The sequence below is a fragment of the Pinus tabuliformis genome, chromosome 4_2, assembly GCF_031772625.1.
Source record: "Pinus tabuliformis cultivar Carrire ecotype Pingquan chromosome 4_2, CPIR1, whole genome shotgun sequence".
In the NCBI taxonomy this organism is placed as follows: domain Eukaryota; kingdom Viridiplantae; phylum Streptophyta; class Pinopsida; order Pinales; family Pinaceae; genus Pinus; species Pinus tabuliformis.
Genome location: NC_142304.1, coordinates 933,990,671 through 934,005,119, shown reverse-complemented (window position 1 = coordinate 934,005,119; position 14,449 = coordinate 933,990,671).

Below are 14,449 nucleotides of genomic sequence, written 5' to 3'. Positions count from 1 at the left end.
TTCATCAAAGATGGTTAGCTGTAGCAATTTTCTAGCTGTTTCAGCTGTTACAGTTTGCTGGATTTGGTTTATTGCTTGCAGTGGATCATCCATAGCATCCATATCAATGTTTAGGCCTGAAAAATCATGCTGTAAGGTAAGAAAATTGTTGATTTGAGCATCATCCTCAAACACTTGCCAATCTTTAATATTGTTAGGGACAACAGGCCTGTGCTTTATCTCAGCAGTAAAGTGGTGATTGGGCTCAAAAGGAAGCTTGCATGTACTAGCGAAAGTGGCTAGGCTGTGAGCATGAATGTTATGATTTCTTGAAATCTTGGCATGCTTGGATTCAATGAATGTATCAAGTATTGCAGTGGCAGCAGTCCTATAAGCTCTTAGCCTTCTATCATTGGTAACAAAGTTGCCTTTCATTTGTTGGATTACTAGGTCTGAGTCACCTAGAATGGAAACTTTGGCAGCTCCTAAAGCTTTGAGCAGCTTAAGGCCTAAAAGGAGAGCTTCATACTCTGCCATGTTGTTGGTGCATCTGAAATTCAGTCTATAACCATGACCCTCTACATGATTGTTATTTGTATTGTGAATCCATATTCCTGCCCCTGCTCCTAACTTGTTAACAGATCCATCAAACTCTAAATACCATGTGATTTCTTGCTTGTGGTTAGTATTAAGAGTTTCAATCATTTTAGGATTGGGCGAACCCGAGTCTTGTGTTTCGGGAGGTTTTTCTTGTGTGCTGGTTGCATTGGCTATTGTAACAGTCTCATGGGTATGTGCAACCGATTCTTCATTGATGTGCGCTTGTTGTACTAAATCCATAGGCTTATCATCAGTTGGAGGACTTGTTTCATCATTAAACAAAATAAAAGAATCCATATCAGAATGGATTGAATAGATAGGGAAATTCTGGGGCTTTTCCTCACTACTTACCACATACTTCATCAGTGTTTCTCTATACAGTCTCTTTGGTTTCCCAAAGACTGAAATAGTGGCATAGGAGAGGTCTAATTGGAGAGATCCTTGGAGTTTTGCCCCCCAAGATCTTGACAACAGCATGCCATACTTTGGTGGAATGTCAGCAACCACCACATCCATGAGGATTGTCTTGTTTGGGTATTGGACTAAGGAGACACACAAGTCTTTGATGAGGCCTAAACATTTGACTTGACTTGAGTCAAAGGAGAATAGATCTTTGTAGGGTCTTGTTACATCAAGGTTTAGCTTCTCCATTACAGCTTTGGGCATAAGGTTGTGTGAGGCACCTGAGTATAACATTGCATTGTGTAAAACTTTATCATGTATGTACAGACTGACATAAAAGGGGAGAACAGCTCCATGTGCTGATTTGCCATCAACTTATGGGCCAAAAAGCAATTCAGGTGTATCATCTAAAACACTCACATCATCCCTATTCTTTGGCATTTGCAGTGATCTTTGGATTTGTTGCCTATACACATCATGCTTTGCAAGTTCAGATAAGGGGATAGAAATCTTAAGTTTGCTTATTTCTGCTTCTAAGTTGAATGGTTTCTCCAATGGAGTCTTTGTGTTGGCAATAGCAGATTTCCCCTTTTCAAGTGTATTTTCTGCGTTTTCCTCTTGATTATCAGTGTTATGGTGAGTGATACCTTGCGGTATTTCTATTTTGGGAAGGCTTTTAGGAGTGCTATTTACATTTTCCTTTGAGGACGAAGGTAGCAGAGGCTGATCATTAGAGGGCTGCATGTCTGGTGTGTCCTCTACAGTCACTTGGTGTGGGTTTGGGACAGTTATATCAGCTGTTTCTGTTATAATAGCCTTGCCTCTAATGTGGTTGGGTTGTTTTCCCTCCTTTGGTTTAACTTTTTCGGGCACATCTATGGTTCTTGTCCTCAGCTTATACTATTTGTGGACTTCATAAACTGCTGAATCATAACCTTGTTTGAAGTCAAAAGACTCACCAGAGTTAGTCTGAAATTGATTTGTCTCATGGTCATCTTGGTCTTCTTGGGTTAGGAAAATTTGTTGCTCACCCTTCAAATCCACCAAGTTCATATGAGTGTCCTCTATGGCATCACTAGATGTGGATGCTTCTATATAATTTTCTTGCAAAGGAGGCCTTATATCATGGTCTGGGCTAGACCTACTAGCGTTTGGATTTTTAGTTTTCCTGAAATTTGGGTTGCTTATGGTGTTGGGCTGTTGCCCTTCCCATGATGATTTCCTCTCAACACTCTCTACTCTATCTCCCAGCCTGTGCATGCCATTGATAATAACATCTAGCTTTTGATCTAAGGCTGAGGGCTCTTCCTTGAAGGTGGTTCTTCTCTCAGTTCTAGCTCTGTTTCTTTTGGCAATTAAATTTGCCTCCACAGTGACGGCCACATTTTGCATGTCTGCAAGGCTGTTAGGGGATCTTTCTTTTAATTGGTAGGCCATATCTGGGTCGAATCCATCAGGGAATTTATATAAGGCAAGGTCAGGTGGGGGCCTTAAGTTTTGTGGGATAGCATTATAAACGCTATTGAACTTTGCACAATAGTCCAAGACTGTTTCTTGTGGACCTCTTTTGATTGTATCATATTCAGCTAGTATGTGCAAGGGGTCTTTATTTTTCTCCCATCTATTGATAAATGACTGGTATAAGGCTTCTGGGTCTGCTATGGAATTAGCTGGGAGTGCTCTAAACCAAGTCCTGACATCGCCTGTCAAACTTTGGACAAAAATCTTCTTTCTTACACCATCATCGTCAATCTCATAGCTTTCAAAGTAATCCTGCATTTTCTTTGTATGCTGAAGGGTTGTGCAGGTACTTGTGCCATCAAAATATGTGATTTTAGTTTGGTAATCCTGAGGCATAGCCTCGGGATTTGCAGGCAGCTGTAAAGGTGCATATCTATTCACCATGTTGGCAGGGATAAATGGAACAACAGGGATAAACGGAATAGCTAGAACAACTGGGATAATAGGAGTAGTAGTGGTAGTATGTGTAGTAAATGGAGGTGTGGAAGGAGTGCTTTGAGAGGTGGATGAAGAACAAGGGGAACTAGGGGTTGAACGAAATAAAACATTGACAGGGGTTGGGCCACAGCGTGGGTGAACTGCTTCAGGACTATTATCAGCAAAATCCTCTCTTCGCTCTAGCTTCATGAGGTTCCTTGGGATTATATTGGGATTTTCAAAAGCTGTTGGGGGATTTGGGTCTGGATTTGACCTTGTATAACGTGAATTCTTTTTGGGAGACAGCTTCTAGCTTGTTTTTTGGGGAATTTCTAAGAATATAAGGGTTAGAAAGAAACTTTTGAATGTCTGGTTCCTTCCCAGTGGAGCTTTCCACCTTGATTTTGTTAGGATATTCCGACACATAGGATATAGTCAAGTTCAACTTGGTCTAGTATAGAGTTAGGTATAGAGTTAGGTAAAGTGTCTTTCTTTACCGTTGTACATTTTGTAACTTACAATCCGACGGTCACGATATGTAGTGATCCGACGGTTCACTCTCACCTCGGTATTACCGACACTTGATCCGTGGCTTGACACCCGATTGGTCCATGAGTTCTATTTAAAGCGCATGGAGGGTCATTGTTCGGGTAATCCGTGCATGAGAGAAGCTTATGTAAATTTTCATTCTTTGATTAATAAATTGCCTGTAGTACCCACGTTGGGACAGGCCGTGGACTGTTTCCCTCCTTGCACTTTGAGGGTTTTAACCACGTCAAAAATACTGGTGTATTGATTTGAGATCTGGTTGTGAGCGGTGTCCTTTTGGTATTCTTTCTGAGGAACTTACCCTGTAAATTCCTACATGGTATCAGAGCTATTTGAGGGCCGCGTCCGTTGGTGATCCAAATCTGAAGCCGGTAGAACTGCATGCGGCTGTCGTTTCCTAGATCTGCTGTTTCTGACTGCTTTCGGGCCGAGAGGACTGCTCTGTTGCGTTCGGAGCATCTGTTCCAGTGAGGAACCCCTTTCGTTTCACGCGAAAAGGTTTCCGGTAGCCCTAGCTGCGTCATTTTTCAGATCGGGAGGTATACAGTGTTTTTTGCAGTTTACTGTTATTTTCTCTCTGCTTATTTCGGTTTCGGTTTATTTAGCCTTTTTTTTAACCGGATCTATACCTTTCATTTCTGCGTATGCTCTTTGCCCTGCGACTCTGTGCGATCTGGGCAAATCAGAAACAGAAAGGAAGGATTTTTCTCATGCGTATGCTCTTTTCCCTGCACCTTAGTGTGATCTCGGAAAATCAGAAACATTGAGAAAAATATTTAGTTTTTCGGCTAAAGCTAACTTTGAGATTTTTTTTTTTTAAATTTCTAGTTTTTTGGCTAAAGCTAACTTCGAGCCGCAAGGTTCGTTTTTCTTTGCATATTCGTGTTGGGTTTTGTGTTTTGTGTTTTGTAGGGAAAAAGAGCTTTCTCAAGGCAAGCACGCAAACCAAGGCCCCCCCCCCCCCTCTCTCTCTCTCTCTCTCTCTCTCAAATTTTTTGTATAGATCAATTGGTTCAAAGCTATTTTAAGAGAGTAGAGGTCTTGGGTTCAAGTCTCCATTTTGTGGGGGCGGATTTTTTCATTCCCGCACATTCGCGCACTTTGCCGGCAACGTCAACAATTTTTTTTCAAAAAGCCATAACTTCTTCATCCGGAAGCCTTTTTCAGAGCCGTTTTTTTTAAAACCGCCTATTTTTTCGAGATCTATCCATTGGAACACTTACTTTCAGCATCTTCAGCTTCAGTTTTTTTAAAAAAAATGGAAAGTCCATGCCAAGTCATTCTTGACAGCACTAACTACTTCCAATGGGTAGCCTACATGGAAGATTTACTTAGAAGTAAAGGTCTCTTCAGAATAGCCACAGACCAAGAGAAGAAACCAAAAGATGAAGACAAGGCTGCAAAATGGGAAAATAGACAAGATCAAGCACGTGGTTTGATAGGGATGTCTATTTCTCCTGATCTTAGATTCCACATTGCAGAACTTGAGACTCCTCATGAAGCATTAGAAAAACTCGCTAAAGTTTTTGGGATTAAAAATGAAATTAGAGCCCATCAACTTGAAAATGAGTTGCTTACTTTGGATCCTAATAATTTTTCTTGCATTGAAGATTTCTTGTCCAAATTCAAGACCCTTAGATATCTCTTGGAAGGTGTTAAAGTTAAGAAAGAAGATGGTAACCTTATTTATTCCATCCTTACTAAGTTGGGACCAGCCTACTCTGTATTTGTTTCCACTTTCCATTCTACAAGGGAAGCTTTCATTTGTCAAGGAAAAGACTACAAGGCCCCTTCCTTTGACTCCTTTTGTGATTCCTTAATAAGAGAACAAGAAAAACTCTTACACCTTGGTCTTCTTAATCTTGGAAACTCTTCCACGAAAGCGTTAGCCGCCCAGCAGCAACCAAATTCAAAGAATCCTAAGAAGTCATATCCTCAAAAGAATGGTCCTAAACCAACTCAGCCTCAAAATGAAAGATCATTTCAGCAAAATGATAAGACCAATAAAAACAAATGGAAGAAGACTGATAGACATTGTAACTTTTGTAATCGAGATGGCCACTTAGAATCTAAATGCTTTAAGAAGATGGAAGCCTTGGAAGCCGCAATGAAGAAACATAACATCCATGTGGAGCCTACTTCAACTTCAACTTCCGGAATGGCACTTTCTGCATGTCGTTGTCAATCATCTCAGTCTGGTTATGCATTAAATGTATCTTCTTCTTCTTCTCATTCTCATGAGTGGCTCATTGATTCTGGAGCCTCTTATCACATGGCCAAAAACCAAGCCATGTTTTCTTCTTTAAATGATTGTAACACCAAAAATATATATGTTGGTGATGATAGATCTCTTAATGTTGTAGGGACTGGAACTGTTCATCTAGACAATGGTCAGTTTAATGATGTATTATGTGTTCCAACCTTATCCTGCAACCTTCTATCTGTCTATCAGATAACTCATTCAGGTGAAGGTAAAATTGTTGAATTTTCACCTCATGATGTTGTAATCAAGGATCTAAAAGATCCTAAACAGATTCTAGCTACTGGTCTTGCTGATGATTCCACAAGGTTGTATAAGTTTCACAACTTTGGGTCATCAAATCTTCCCTCAGTATTTGTTGCTCATAATGATGAAGTGAGCAAACTTTGGCATGAGCGATTTGGTCACTTAAACTATCGCTCCCTTCAGCATCTATGTAAAGAAAATATGGTGACAGGTCTTCCTATGGTATCTTGCAGAGATGGTGTTTGTTCCGGATGTGTACTCGGAAAACATCATCGGGACAGTTTTGACAAACGTGCCTCTTGGCACGCCTCAGCCCCTTTACAGCTTGTGCACAGTGATTTATGTGGTCCTCTTCCTGTTGCTTCATTCTCTGGCTGCAAGTACTTCTTAACTTTCATTGATGATTTCTCCAGACGCACTTGGGTATACTTCTTAAAACTCAAGAGCGAAGTATTTAACACATTTTTGGCCTTCAAAGCCTTTGTTGAAAAACAATCTGGACATCAAATTCTTAAGCTAAGAACTGATAATGGTGGAGAATATGTTAAAAACACATTCATCAACTTTTGCACCGAAAATGGAATTCAAATGCAACATACTGTTCCATACACTCCACAACAAAATGGTGTAGCTGAAAGGAAAAATCGCACCTTAAAGGAAATGGCTAATTGTATGCTGCAATCTAAAGGACTCAGTCTTAGTTTTTGGGCCGAAGCAATTAATTGTGCAAATTATATAATCAATCGCACTCCTACTAAGGTTCTAGAGAATATCACTCCAGAAGAAGCTTGGAGTTCCATTAAACCAGATGTAAGTCACTTTCGTGTGTTTGGAAGTGAAGCATGGGCCCATATTCCAGATGAAAAGCATAAAGCTTTAGAACCTAAGAGTGAGAAATGTACTTTTGTTGGATATTCTGAAGATGTAAAAGGTTATAGACTTATTCCATTTAAGTCCAAAAATGTTATCATTAGAAGAGATGTAAAATTTGATGAAAATAAATCGGCCTGCGAGCCTAGTCCGGCGGATGTGCCACCTCTTCCTATCTCTTCTACTTTTGAAAACATTTCTTCTTCAGATGATGAAAGTGAGGATGATAATCCTCCCCCACCTTCTCAGGATCCTCAACTTCCAAGATGGGTCCGTGCTACTCGGGATGCAGCAGGTGATCTTGCCGGTGATCCTACAGATCAGCGACGTACACGTTCTCAGTTTGAAAGAGCCTCTTCTTTACTGGCTCAAGCTCCAGTAAATCATGATCCTGACACTTTTGCAGAAGCTTCAGGCCATCCACATTGGGAAGCAGCTATGAATGAAGAATATCATTCATTGTTGACAAATGATACATGGGATCTTGTTCCTCTACCAAAGGGACGCAAACTTGTTAGATGTAAATGGGTTTACAGAACCAAGTATGGACCAGATGGGAAAGTTGATAAACATAAAGCTCGTCTTGTTGCTAAGGGCTTTTCACAGGTTGAAGGCATTGACTACACTGAAACCTTCTCCCCTGTTGCCAAAATGAACTCTATCCGCCTTGTTCTTTCCCTTGCTGCCTCTTTAAAATGGGAAGTCCATCAGATGGATGTTAAATCTGCCTTCTTGCATGGGGACTTGCAGGAAGAAATCTATATGGAACAACCCATTGGCTTCATACAAACAGACTCCAGCCTTGTTTGTCGACTTAAGAAATCCCTTTATGGTCTCAAGCAAGCTCCTCGGGCTTGGTATGCCAAAATGGATAGCTTTCTTTTAGAATCTGGCTTTTCTAGGTGTCATTCTGACAATACTGTCTACACCAAGAAAGTGGGCAACTCTCTTATCATCCTTGTTCTTTATGTTGATGATCTTATTCTTACTGGTAGTGATCCCAACCTTATAAACCATGTGAAGTCCAGCCTTAAAAAGAAATTTGAAATGACAGACTTAGGACACTTACACTATTTTCTCGGTCTTCAAGTCTTGCAATCCAAGGAGGGTATTTCCCTTTCCCAGTCCAAGTATGCTTGTGATATTCTTCGTCATTTTCACATGGAAGACTGTAAGCCAGCCCCTTCTCCCTTTCAGTCTGGAGTCAAACTTTCAGTCTCTTGTACTTCTCCTGAAGTTGATGCTACCTTATACCGTCAACTTGTAGGAAAACTCTTGTATTTAACCCATACTCGTCCTGATCTTTCCTTTGCTGTTGGCCTTGTTGCTCGTTTTATGCAAAACCCCCGTGAAAGTCATTGGAAAGCAGCTAAAAGAATACTTCGTTATGTTCGAGGTACAGTACAGTTTGGGATTCATTACAGTGCCAAAGCAGCTCCTCTATTAGTTGGTTTCACTGATTCTGATTGGGCTGGTGACCCTGATGATCGGAAGTCTACTGCCGGTTATGTCTTCACTCTTGGTTCAGGACCTATTACATGGGCTTGTAAGAAACAGGCTGCCATTTCTCTTTCGTCAGCAGAAGCAGAGTATCGTGGTGCCGTGGAAGCTAGTAAGGAAGCCTTGTGGCTTCGTCAGATCCTATCAGAGTTTGGCTTTGAGCAGCAGCATCCAACCACACTTTGGTGTGATAATCAAAGTGCCATTCAGCTATGCAAAGATCCAGTCCAGCATCAGCGCAGCAAACACATTGAACTACACATGCACTTCATCAGAAAGCTCATTCATGACCATGTTCTTGAAGTGCAATATTGTTCAACAGATGATCAGGTTGCAGACATCTTCACAAAGGCTCTCACAGAGGCGAAGTTCACTAAACTTCGATATATGCTTGGAGTTCAGGAAGTTGTCACTAAGGGGGGATAGGCTCTAGTGCCTCCTTCCTTCTCCTATTGTGTCATATTTGTAAATCCTTCAATCCTATCCCAAGTTGTTCTTAAGGGGGGATGTTAGGATATTCCGACACATAGGATATAGTTAAGTTCAACTTGGTCTAGTATAGAGTTAGGTATAGAGTTAGGTAAAGTGTGTTTCTTTACCGTTGTACATTTTGTAACTTACAATCCGACGGTCACGATATGTAGTGATCCGACGGTTCACTCTCACCTCGGTATTACCGACACTTGATCCGTGGCTTGACACCCGATTGGTCCATGAGTTCTATTTAAAGCGCATGGAGGGTCATTGTTCGGGTAATCCGTGCATGAGAGAAGCTTATGTAAATTTTCATTCTTTGATTAATAAATTGCCTGTAGTACCCACGTTGGGACAGGCCGTGGACTGTTTCCCTCCTTGCACTTTGAGGGTTTTAACCACGTCAAAAATACTGGTGTATTGATTTGAGATCTGGTTGTGAGCGGTGTCCTTTTGGTGTTCTTTCTGAGGAACTTACCCTGTAAATTCCTACAGATTTGTGAAATTATCTGAGGATGGTCCCCAGTGGAGTCGCCATTATGTTATCACTCAGGTTGTCCTTAAAGCTCCTTAAAGGATATGGCCGAGGTAACCACAAACCAATCTTTGGACTGCAGGTCCTAGCCTGCCTGCAATCAGAGAGGGCTCTCTCTTTATAATTTAGCTTTGTTGAAGATGATATTAGGCTAGCTAATGAGTTCAAGGGGGTTTTGTTTATGTTTGGTGGGATGGGGGATTCTTTCAAACATAGTTGGGATGCATAGTGTGAGAAGTTTAAACCATTGGGCATGGAGTCGTGGATTAGGCTTGCTGTTGCGTTTTCTTGGTCACAAGAGGAATAAAGAGCAGGATAGCTACACATAAAATAATATCAAGCTGGAATAAGGATGGAATGAAGGTCAGTGAATGAAAGGAAACTAAGTAGCTCTCATTATGCTAATAGAGGGAAGGTGAATGAACATTTATATAGGAGCAATCAAGGATTCATAAACAACATTCATATATGAAGGAACTAGTGTAAATATGAGCCAATCAGTATTCATATTTAGGACTAATTCAGAGGAAAACATAGATAAATCACAGAAATTGAGAACATAATACAACTAAGTGAGCTCTAAACTATTCTTTCTTTCTTCTTTTTAGATAGTCAAACAATGATGGCATAAAACATATAAACTGTAAACAGAGATAAGAAACACTTATTGGGCTATGTAGAAGCGTTAGGATTCCATAGTCACTCTTTAGTCATTAAAACACAACAGCCAGTTCATCTCCCAAACATTCCAGCGATCTTTGATTATAGAGACTCTCAGAAAATACAGTGCAAGTCTAGAGAGGAAGTTATCGACCAACCAACCCTTAAAACAGTGCAGAGGGTGGTTTAAATAGAAAATATTTACAAACGTCCCTTGAACAGGTGTCAAGGGAGAAAATATCTCAAAATATCTATCAAAACAGATTCAAAAGAGATCTCTGCAATAATTGCTTCTAATGCTAAGTTGTGCTGGAAATAAATGCAATAAAATATCTAAAATAGCTGCACATGAGGGAGCAGCCTCATCAAAATGGCTCTTTAAGGCTGCACAGGGTCCTGCAGCTTCAAAAATGGACTGAAAGAGTGCCTTGAGCCACGTGCTGTCCTTTGTGTGATAACTGCACAATTAAGGAAGCAGCGCTGCTCCCAAAATATGACTGGGAACAATGTCTCTGCAATAACTCTGCCTTGAAAGCCTTCATCTATGCCTTTAGGTGGCTTTAAGGCAACAAAAGAAGTGTTGGTGAGCCTTAATGGCTGAATGATGCTTTGTTGACTTTGTTGGGCTTGCTTTGCTTTCATCTGCTTTGAAAAACTGGACTGATACTCTTTGCCGCATCCTGATACATTTTGGCACTGAATCTGGGCCTTTTCTCACTGCTGATACTCTTTAAACTGTCCCATCACCCCCTTCTGCCTTTTAATGCAAAAATAACTGCTGCTAATGTCCTCCGTGGCTATTGGAATGCTATCGGCGCTCTGGCCGATCAAAACTAGCTTTAAACTTTGAAAAATGGTGCAAACAGTAGGAAAAAGTGTTGCCGACTGTGCCGAGGCCGAAACTGGCTATCTGAAGCAAAACTGGGCCTTGGAGCGATCTTAGAAAACTTAGGGATGCATGAATTCCCTTATTGGGAGCCGGGCGCGGGCATATATGCGAAAATTTGAACAAATGTCACCTTTTCTTTTACACAGAAAAAGACCAATTTCTATGTAAAATTCGTGAAAAACATAGGCGGGAGCGGCACTGTAGCGGAGATTAAATCCTGGCCGTTGGATCGCGCGAAGGCAGATCCAAGGGCTGGCACTAACTCGCATCGGGGCGGACCATTGGTCCCAACACATAAAACCACTGAAATGCCATGGACCCGAAATGTTTATATGCCATTTCTTTATGGAGATCGGGTCCGGCCCATCGGAGCTTTCATATCGGCAGATTTGGTAAACATGGGTAAGCGGACCCGAAATACTATATGCTACACTTCATAGCTTTTCGGCTCTAGGATATAGGAGCACACAATGAGGACCCTTTCGGACCTGATATGCCTTTATGCCGTGCTTTATTACTTTTCGGCTCCGCTGGTCGGAGCCATATAGGAGTGATGAGATTAAATATGCGTCGTTGATCTCTGGGCCTGAATGGGCGGCAGAGATTAACTCGGCAATTCGCTATCGGCGGGGTCATGGGGTTGCCACATAAAAATGCTGAAACCCATCGGACCCGATAAGTTATACAGGCCCTCTTTATTTTATTTCGGGTCCGTCCCATCGACGGGACCCAAATCGACGGTTTTAACAGTGGAATGGGTCTGCGGACCCGAAAACCCTTAACACTGCATTTGATAACTCATCAGCTCCACCAAATCGGAGCAGTATATGGGGCGATGCGAAGTGGGGGGCTGCGCGACAAGATCTGGACCGTCAGATCTGGGGCCCAAAAATGGATGGTTGCGATTATATCGGGACTTCGGCAATTAGCGGGGCAGAGGGTTGACATATATGTGATCGCCGAACTACACGAACCCAATATACTATTACCAGTCCACTTTATATGTTTTCGGGTCCAGCCCATCGGCGCTATGCCCCATGCCTTGAGACTTAGCCATTTTCGCTTATATATGCCACTGCCCCCTCCCCATAGCGATATCGCACCGGAGGGGGTCCAAATGAAACTTTATTATATCGGACCCATGTTTTTGTGAACTGCCAAGCCTTTTGGGAAATCGGAAGGGTTCCTTTATAGTTTGGCATGGATTCTAAGGCATCGGAAGGGGTCCAATAGCCAAAAAGGGAGGATTTTATCCTTTTTTGAAGGTTTTTCATGGTTTTTGCATGGTTTTTGTATTCTTATGCCTTGGAAGGAGTCCAAAGGCATTTAGGGGGAAAGTGATGTGGTTTTGAGAGGGGTTTAGTGACCAAAGAGGGTTTCATGCCTTATAAAGGCAAACCAAGGCCAAAGAGATGATTTTTATACATATGAAGGGAAACTATGCAAAGGAATGAGTCCTTATGCATTTGGAAGATGGTCAGAGGGGTCAATGAGGGTTCTTACTGAGTTTCAAATAAACTTAGCAATTCCCAAGGATGTATATGGTTATTTTTCAACCAAGGGGAGCGGATAAGTATATAGGGGAGTTATAGAGATAGTTTTAGTAGGGGAAGGGAAAAGAGATAGGGAGTTACATAATAAAGTTAGTAGTTAATATGATAATGAAGAGAAAAAGCGCTAAGAATGAAGTCTTAGGCTATCAATGGGGGAAAATGACTGATAGAAGAAGTGTGAACATTCCTTTAGTGAAGCAGATCTTCACCAAGGCAGATGATATGGAGAATGATGAATCTAAGAGGTATCAAGCAGATCTTGACCTCTTTAGGGGAAGTTAGTGAGTGATTTGGGAAAGAGGGAGAAGGGGAAGTTAGACATGCATTTCTTGAAGTCCTCCAACTGAAAAATCACCTTCAACTTGTAATATGATAGATATAACACTTGACAATATGAAATGGATCACAAGACATGATTCTGCAACCACAAAGCTACCTACCCGGCCTATTCACCTAGCATTTTCTCTTCTTTTTGGTTTGGGTGCACTTGAACTAGCATACCCAACTTTTTGTTCTTTTCTTCTTGCTGTCCTCCTATCTACAACTACACTTATTGCATCCAGGGGCTCAGATTAAGTTGTTGAGCACCCTTGTTTCTCTACCTATTTACAGATCTGCCAAGATTAAACAGTTTGGATAGATGTTCATTCTCTATATTCTACAACAGGAAATTGAAACCTAGGGAGACCAAGATTAAGCTGTTTGGACCTCCCTTAGCTGAAAAATCATCAAAATGGATCAACCATAAAAAAATGGAACACATCAGTGGCACTTAGACTAGCACACTCTCAAGGACACTTATCTGGCCATCTGTAGCAAATATGGAGCACTACAACAAGCAAAGTATGACATATTTGGCATGTAAAAATGTCGATCATGAAAGATGATTAACCTGTTGCAGTAGGAGGCTAACACAGCAAACCCTAAATTTAGTTGTTTCATGCCCTAAACAAGTCAACCCTTTGAATCCCTCCTTCCTAGATAGTTTCATGACTTGAAGACATCCAAAAATTGCCTCTAGAGGGACTAGCGTAGGTAAGCCCTTATGAAGGTGTGTTGCAAAGCAGTTGAGTCCACTGCTAGGGTGCTCTGCAGAGAACTTAGGCTTCCTTTCACCTGCGCTAGGCAAGAATGAGCGAAATTCACATAGGGTTTGGGGAATATTCTTATATTTTGGAGTTATCTAGAATTTTCCTTATCTTATCAACTCTTATGAGCTCGAAAATGGATGAGGAATGAGTTAAGGAGCATCCTATCCTCTCATCCCTTCCTCCATCGAACTAATTCCAAGTATGGGAGGCCATTCAATGTCACCATTAATGACAAAACCTCCTTTATCTTCTTATAAATTGACCACTCATTTAAGTGATCAGGGGCTGGATTATGTTGAATTGTAAGGAGATAATGTTGCTATGAGACTTGACTTTGGAGCAAATGATGTGATGCCACAAGCTTGCCTTGCTTTTGATGTGATGTGGATGGGATCCAAGCTGGAGGAATGACCTTTAATCAGACACTGATGGTTGTAATTCCTTCTTCTATCTAATAAAGTGTTTTAACCTTTTTCCATATGTTGTATTCTTTCATAATTCTTATATGTATGAATTGCTTCTGATTCCTTTTATTTATATTCAATGGATCGTATGCTTTGATTAGTTGTTGTCTTCTGTTGTGTTTACAAGGTACTTCTCAAGAAGATTAAGTACAGGAAGGAGTGACAGAATCGATACAAGGGAGACAAGAGGAAAGCAAAACTACAAGTAGGCCTTCTATCCTCTCTTCTTATCCATTGCTTATATGAAAAGTATAAAACACTTTAAACTATTGTTCTAGGCACAACTATTTGTCTAGTGAGTTTGTGTTTATCTGTAGATGCTAAATTCTCCAAAACAATAAGACACAAAACTACTCTACTACTCTACGGAAGTTAATTCACAATTTAGAACAAACCATTTAGGCATGCAATAAGAAATAAAACACATGCACACAATATT